Genomic DNA, 7,168 nt, shown 5'->3' on the forward strand with positions numbered 1-7,168 from the left:
CTTCACATTTCCAAACCCTTTGTAACCACAGACTGCCCCGACCCAAGCTACAGCCTCCCAGTGGAGCCTCCCAGCCAGGCTTGGAGCTCAGTGGGGCGCACGGGGTGCGTTCCCCAGTACCCAGCACCCCATGGCGCGCAGAGGAGATCCTGGGGGACAATCTCTGGGGTGTTAAAGGAACCACCTGGCTTTGCGCATTTGACTCAAAACAAAAAGCTCATAGGGCGACTGGGGTTTTGTTCTGGGTTTGCTTTTTTCTCAGCCGGTTCCCGTGGGGGGTGGGGGGACCTGTTCTGCCAGTCTTTTCTGGTTCAGACTTCTTTCCTTAAAGGCACACTATCGAGTGCACACACACCTGCTCACACCTTCTCCAACTGTGTTCCCAAGAGAGCTCCAGAGGTCCGGCAAAACCAGAGCTATAGTTAAGTGCTGCTGAGGGTGCGACCCAGGGTGGGACGCGGAGGAGTGGGGGAAGCCGCAAACTTACATCGAGCACCTGCTTTTGGAGGCAGAGGTCTTTCGAGGGAGCTGAGGTGCCTGCTCTGTTGGACACTGGGTGATGCGCATAGAGGGCGCGGTTAATAGGTAATAGGTAAGGTCCCAGTCCACGAGCAGAGGGCTTGTGCGCCCAACTGTGCACACAAACGAGCTATCCTACACACCTGTATCTGGGGTCGCTCGTGGGACGGGGCTGGTCTGCGGAGTTTGCAAAGCGGCACTTGGTCCCTCTCCTAGGTCTCCACCCGGCTCCTTGTTGGAAACTTGCCTAAGCAGGTGGCCCTACTTGTAGGAGCTGACTCTGGGATATCCAACACTGAGATGGCCTTCTCTGTTCAACCTGCTCTATCTGAAGTACGAAGAGCTGGAAAGTTCCAGCCTGGGAGACTGTCGAGCGGAAGCAAGGCAGCAGCGCATCTGCTTCCTCAATATCCTGCCGACTCAGGCTAGGTGGGTTTAGCTTTTGGTATCACCCTTTCCCCAAGGCGGGGATCCGCAGGGGGAGGGGGCACAAAGGTCTCCAACGGGGCACTTCTGAGTCAAGGCATGACCTTTCCCAGGGGGTCAGAAGCTAAAGTACCCCACCACTGCCCAGGCCTTCCAGCAGATCTAAGGAAATGCCAGGAGAAGAAAAGGCTGGCAAGAAATTGAAAAAACGAGTGGTTCCCAGCCAGTGTCTAATCCTCCTGCAGCAGGGTGGGGGTGGAGAGGTTCACAACACACAACTCCACGTTTCCTTTCCTTCATTCTGGCTTTTGATACCCACCCTGAGGTGGTATGGAGTTTGTATGATTTTCTTGTTTAACTTTTTCATTTCCTTCTTTCTTTTCCGTTTCTTTTCTTTCTTTCCTTATTTTTTTCTTTTTGAAACAGGGTCTCCCTAAGCCGACCAGACTGGCCTTGAACTCTAAAGAGTTCCACCTGCTTCTGCCCCCTGCGAGCTGGAGTGAAAGATATGGCCCACCAGGCCCAACTCAATTTGACTTTTGCAACTTACAAAACTAGATGTAATTAAGCCCTTTTCGCAGATGGAGAAACAATGGTCCCTTGATACAACGTTTGCATCCAAGTAAGCCAGGCAGCTCTTAAGGAAAAAGTAAGACTTTTTTTTTTTAAACCTGGATTTGCCTGATGGACTGAATCATTTTCGTGTCAGCTTGACACAGTTGGAGTCATCAGAGAGAAGGAGTCTCTCGGATGGATCTCCTCCAGAAGACCCAGCTGTAAGGTGTTTTCTCAATTGGTGATCAATGGGGGACGGCCCAGCCCCTTGTGGGTGGTGCCATCCCTGGTTGAGTATCTTGGGTTCTATAAGAGAGCAAGCTGAGTAAGCCAGGGGAAGCAAGCCAGTGAGAAACATCCCTCCATGGCCTCTGCATCAGCTCCTGCCTCCAGGTCACTGTCTTGTGTGAGCTCCTGTCCTGACTGCCTCCACAGATGGATTGTGATCTGGAAGTGTAAGCCAAATAAATTCTTTCCGTAGGCATGATGTTTCTGTGCACTGTGTAAAGGTTGTCCTTGTGTTGTTCAAATGCTGATGTCTCTGCCCTCATAACTTGTCTTAATCCAGACACTGCATTGTAATGTCTATGTCGAGAATCTAGGTCGTTTGTGTAAACAATTCTTATTATTTATTCCTTGTAAACAAATGCTGATCACCCAATAGCTGGGCAGAACTTCTGCCAGTCATGGGTAAGGAGAGAGAGAGAGAGAGAGAGAGAGAGAGAGAGACAGAGAGAGAGACAGAGACAGAGACAGAGACAGACAGAGAGCAGAGAGAGAGACAGAGAGAGAGACAGAGAGAGACAGAGACAGAGAGACAGAGGTGCAGAGGAGAATGAAGAGTGGTGGGAATTGGAACCGTGAGGAGAGGGTCTGAGGAGACACCTTGGGAAGGAATACTCTTGAAGTCTGCCAAGCCAAACCAATAGTAAAATGCAAATATCATGAAGATTTGGCTGGGAGGTACCCAGATTAGCATAGGGGATTAAAATAGATCATTTAACTGCCCAGGTAGTGAGGTGCAGTTTGAAATAAAATCTTGGTTTCTCTATGTGGTTATCGAGGGCTAACAAAGGTAAAGTAATACAGTCAGCAGAATAATTCACTGATTACAATTAGATTTCACTAATTCATTTCACACCTTTCCTCCCCAACTTGCTTTTGGATCGCGGTGTTTTGTCGCAGTAATAGAAACCCTGACTAGAATACCTGACTTCCAAGGGATGTAATTCTGAACTTGGCTACTTTGTTTCCAGAAGAACCAGCCTACCTCCATTTTGGGCTTGAAAGCCATCTTTTAAGACAAAGTAAAGACAAACTCAGTTCACTCCTGCTTTTGATTAAACTTTTGTTTCTGAAGGATTGGGCTATGCCCCACCTGTAACCTTGACTACAGAGGTTTCCACTCTGCCTGTTCTAGGACTGGCATCAGATCATGTCTTTGTTTCAAAAAGTTGTTTAGAACTGTCTGGAAATACTACCTTTGTTTCAAAATGCTCTGTGACTACATTTTATGATTACCTTGTCATGTCTGTTTCAGGAAGGACTAACTTGTTATGCTTATGTATGACTCCTGTAACCCTACCTAGTTTGCCCTCCAAATCCTCCATTTGAAACCCCCCTACCTAAACTATAAAAACCTTGTCTTCCTCACACCCAATGCTGATCTCTCAAACCCGCCTTAGGCCCTTAGGGCCCTTGTACTGGAATAAAAAATGTCTAATTAATTGCATGCTTTAATTTGACCATGATGATTTGGATCAATGGTCTTTCTTCTCCCAATTTTGGGACTGACACTCCCACCTATGCTGTCTTAGAAAGCATCAGTTTCCTTTGGAAAACATTGGCTATTGCCTGTGGCTTCTCTTCCTCCTCCTTGGCCTGCCTGCCTCACTAAACGCCCAGCCTTGCCACCTCTCTTACCCTTTGTATATCTCCCCTGGACTCTGGGTTGAAGCTAACTTGTCATCCTCTTCTTATGTGGAATGATCCCAGGAATGGTGTCTGCTATTTGACATCTGTTTCCACTGTTGGAGATTTACCTGGATACATTGTATCCATATCCATTTGAGGACCCATTCCTCTGACACTTTTGGTCTCCTGAATCCTGGCCTGGCTCTGTGACCTTCAGCTGCCTCTCACTGCCAAGAAGATCAGCTCTGCAGTGAGACAGTTCCCAGAGTCAAGAGCCTCCTAATCAAACTCAGACCACAGAGGAGTGCAAAGAGGGGGAATGCACGCCTATCTCAGGTTAGACTTTTCTCAAGGACTTTATAAAGCCCTAGGAGAAACTGTATGCATCCTGTGCTTTGCACATCACACAGTTTTCCATAACAAAGTTTATCTTTGACACTTGAACTGGGTAGCGATCCAGTCTGGGCACAGGGGTGCATACTTGTAATCTCAGCATTCAGGAGGCTGAGGCAGGTGGATTGGTAACTCCAAGTTAGTTCCGTATATGGCCAGATCCTGCCACAAAAAAAGATGAAAAAGGAAAAAAAAAACAAAAAACAAACAAACAAACAAAAAAACAAAAAAAACAAAAACCAACCAAATCTTTAAGAGGGGGCTGAGAGATGGCTTACTGGTTTAGAGCATTTATTCTTCCTGAAGAGGTCTCTAGGTTGGTTTCTAGCACCAGACAGTGACTTACAACTGGCCTTAACTCTAGTTCCAGGGGTATACAGTGCCCTTTTCTGGTCAACATGGGTACCAGACACACGCGATACACATATATACACATTCAGGTAAGACATTCATACACATATAACTTTTTTTTTTTTTTTTTTCGGAGCTGGGGACCGAACCCAGGGCCTTGTGCTTGCTAGGCAAGCACTCTACCACTGAGCTAAATCCCCAACCCCCATACACATATAACTTAAAGACAAAAAAAACTCTAGGACTGGAGAGATAGCTGAGTGATTAAGAGTATATTCTGGGGTTGGAGTTTAGCTCAATGGTACGCTTGCCTAGCAGCGCAAGGCCCTGGGTTCAGTCCCCAGCTCGAAAAAAAAAAAAAAAAAAAAAAAGAAAAAGAGTATATTCTGCTCTTGTGGAAGGTCCAAGCATGACTCCCAGTCTCCATACCACCGACTCACAACAGCCCGTAACTTTAGCTCCAGGGGGAGCCAATGCTTCTAACTTTCACAGGCACCGGCACTCACGTGCACAGATCCACACACATATCCACAATTGTTTTGTTTTTTAAAGATTTTATTTATTTTATATACATGAGTATATACCATCACTCTCCTCAGACACACCAGAAGAGGGCGCCAGATCCCATTACAGATGGTTGTGAGCCACCATGTGGTTGCTGGGAATTGAACTCAGGACCTCTGGAAGAGCAGTCAGTGCTCTTAACCGCTGAGCCATCTCTCCAGGCCCACACTTTTGTTTTTATTTAAAAGGTAAAAAATAAAGAATACTCAGGATAATTTATTGGAGAGGGAAAAGGCTTATTAAGCCAACAGCTCTGGAGGCGTCAATCTGAGATGGGGGAACGCAGAACTGTGGGCCTCTCTGGTGTGCGAGCTGCATGTCAGGGTGAACAAGGTGTGGCACAGGAAACTACTCACCTCACAGCCAAGGAGCAAAAGGGAAGGATGAAGGCCAGCGTCCACAGTTGCTTTCTTGGGCGTGTCGCCAGTGATCTGAGGACCTCGCAAAGGCTCCAGGGCCTTCTAACAGTGCTATTCAGAGATCAAGATTATACCACTTGGGCCTGTGGAGGACATTCAAGATTTGACCCTTGAAAACAAGCTTAGGGCCTGAGTTCAAATCCCAGCAACCACATTGGGGCTCACAACCATCGGTAATGAGATCTTACTTAGGCCATTTTCTGGTGTGTCTGAAGCCAGCTACAGTGTACTCATATGCATAAAATTAATAAGTCTTAAAAAAAAGAAAAGAAAGAAAACAAGCTTAAATCTTCTCTGATTTGACTAGCAGGAGGATCAATCTCTTGTCCCTCTTCCCAACTCTGCCACACCCCCAAATATCACCTTGCATTCCTAAGTTTTTCTCAGTTCCCACTTGTGATTTCAGACTGCAGGCACCCCCTCTGATCATGGCTGGGGTATTCCCTCCCTCATTTGAGAATGAACACCCTGTCTTGTGGCAGGGACCACACCAGGTTGGAATGTTTTGCTCCGGCCCTGTGGGTTAGCCTGAGACAGGGACCACTCATGAGAAGAAGGGCTTTCGTCACAGGAGGCTCCGGCCCAGCTATTAACAAGAACAGTTAAGGCATTTTCCAAAACAACTCTCTGACCTTTCCTCTTTCCCCTGAGAAGTGCTGTGTCTGCTGTGTACAGGGCAGGGAGGGAAAGGGAAGCTGTGTGGAAGGAGCTAGATCATGTGGGAGTGTCCCCGATGTCTCTGTTGAGTGTAACAGTCACAGTGATGCCAGATCCTGATGGCTTCTCCACCAAAACGAGTCTCAAAGGTCCACCTGCCTCACAACAGCCATGTCTTACAGTCACGTGATGACACCCATGTCCTAAGGCCTTCATTCAGTCCTACGCTACTGTCCTGGGCTCCTGTTTGCTTCAGATAACTCTTAGCTCTTATACCTGCCAAGCTGCAGGAGAAAGAACTCATGAAGAGGTCTGCCTAACACAGCAATAAGCAAAAGAGATAGAGGATACTATTTAGGTCGTGTAAGGGTCTGAAAATACTGAGGACCCCAGACTCAGTAGGCAAGGACAAAGAGTTTATTCTGTGGAAACAACCAGCATGCGGGGGTCAACCATTCTTCAAAATGGTGACCCCACACGAAGGTGTGCAGGCCTCCTTATAGAGAGCTGGAAGTATTCGCTAAAGGGATTAGGTAATCTAAACTTTCATTGGTGGGTTTTAGGGGGTCTCAGGTGATCAGTGGTCTGTGTTCCTGTGTCATGAACATTTACCATAGAGTGAGATAGATGCCCAGGACAAGTGGACCATTCTGAGATAAGATATTTCCCCATGGGGGCTGGAGAGATGGCTCAGTGGTTAGGAGCACTGACTGCTCTTCCAGAGGTCCTGAGTTCAGTTCCCAGCAACCACATGGTGGCTCACAACCATCTGTAATGAGATCAGATGCCCTCTTCTGGTGTGTCTGAAGACAGCTATAGTGTACTTATATATAATAAATGAATAAATCTTAAAAAAATATATTTCCCCATGTTTGTGGTTATCCCCAGGCTGTTCTTTGGATGGGGGTTTTATGATCTTGTTCTGGTTTTTATGGTCTGTTCCTAGAACTGGTGTCTTACGACCTAGTTTCTGGGACTTATACTTTATGGCTTTTTTTTTTTTTTATAAATCAGGCCTGGTCCTTAAATGGAGACAAACGGGGTTTATATTGTCCTTTCAGTAGGGCAAGTGTCAATGGCTTCTGGGAAAGGAGGTGACATGTTAACTGGGAGCTGAGGTTAAGGAAAGGTGACCAGAAGGAAAGCCTGGAAGAAAGTTCTAGACAGAGAGGCAACAAGGGTTCTGGTTAGTTTTTTTGTCAACTTGGTATAAGCTGGTGTTTGGAAAGAGCATTTATTTCTCAGTTGAGAAAATGCAGCCATCAGATCGACCCACAGTCAAGTCTGTGTGTGTGGGGGTTCTTTTCTTGCTTGATGATTGGTAAATGTGGGAGGGCCCAGCCCACTATGGGCGGCACCATCCATAGGCT

The sequence above is a fragment of the Rattus rattus genome, chromosome 16 (genome assembly GCF_011064425.1).
Source record: "Rattus rattus isolate New Zealand chromosome 16, Rrattus_CSIRO_v1, whole genome shotgun sequence".
NCBI lineage: Eukaryota > Metazoa > Chordata > Mammalia > Rodentia > Muridae > Rattus > Rattus rattus.